The sequence below is a fragment of the Seriola lalandi genome, unplaced genomic scaffold (genome assembly GCF_002814215.2).
Source record: "Seriola lalandi dorsalis isolate HSWRI2012SDOR001 ecotype SW California unplaced genomic scaffold, Sedor1 jcf7180002009598, whole genome shotgun sequence".
NCBI lineage: Eukaryota > Metazoa > Chordata > Actinopteri > Carangiformes > Carangidae > Seriola > Seriola lalandi.
In genome coordinates this window covers 1-932 of record NW_019480251.1, presented here as the reverse complement: position 1 = coordinate 932, position 932 = coordinate 1, and the positions used below count along the sequence as shown (strand labels likewise).

Below are 932 nucleotides of genomic sequence, written 5' to 3'. Positions count from 1 at the left end.
TTGAGTAAATAAACTGTTGCACTGGACTGAGTGTTTTCTCTTGTGTTTTCCAGGTGTCCACAGGATCAAGATCCCACACAGACGGAAGGTACACATCACACTTCCTCACTGCTCTACTTCTATAACAGGATGTTACCAATGATCATAAAGAACCTTGTCTGTTCCTCTTGTCCTTTGCAGAAATACTTCATTGTTATGCAAAGTGTGTTTTATCCAGATGATCGGATCAATGCCAGGTAAGCTGCCAGTAGAAATAACACAGAGGGAGTAACATTAGGAGCAGTTCATGTTGTCTGACGTGTGTTCTGTGTCGTCAGGTACGACATTAAGGGCTGTGAGGTGAGTCGATGGACGGAGCCCTCACCAGAGGGGAGCCAGATTATTGTGGTTCTCAAAGATCTGAACTTTGAGGGCCAGTACATCACTCTGGGTAAGGAAGCAGGATAGTAAGGGTGATATTATTATACCCCCCCTCAGGCCGGTCAGTGAATTGTCTCTACAACTGTATCAAAATGCATTCCTCTATTTTAAATGAAACATGTGCAAACATCTAATCAGATACATCACTTCATGTTCTTGAGATACCACATTCAAGAGGCCAAAACCGTGCTTCAAGAGGTCACGTGACCTTGACCTTTGACTTTTGACGCTCCATCAAGGCGTTACTGAGATATTGCGTTCATGAGAAGCAGATGGATAACCTGAAAACATAATGCCTCCTAATAAAGATTCATAACAAACACGTCAGTAATAATATCCATACACGTTTCTTGTATATTTCTTCTATACATTCGTGTCTAAGTCGTAATGTTACGTGGTGTGTGTGTGTGTGTGTGTGTGTGTGTGTGTGTGTGTGTGTGTGTGCAGACCAGCAGCGTCCCTGGCTCCTACGGCAGGTGGAGATCGACACACACTTCCTGCGGAGGCTCAAT

At 43.9% G+C, this 932-nt stretch overlaps 1 long non-coding RNA gene across 1 annotated transcript; it reads left to right on the top strand.

Annotated features, from left to right (window-relative positions):
• The first annotated feature begins 46 nt into the window (after positions 1-46).
• Positions 47-927, top strand: LOC111673041 (uncharacterized). The gene is made up of 4 exons (XR_002762062.2): positions 47-88; positions 181-236; positions 318-430; positions 868-927. It is a non-coding gene; the product is annotated as an uncharacterized LOC111673041 (long non-coding RNA).
• Positions 928-932: the final 5 nt, after the last annotated feature.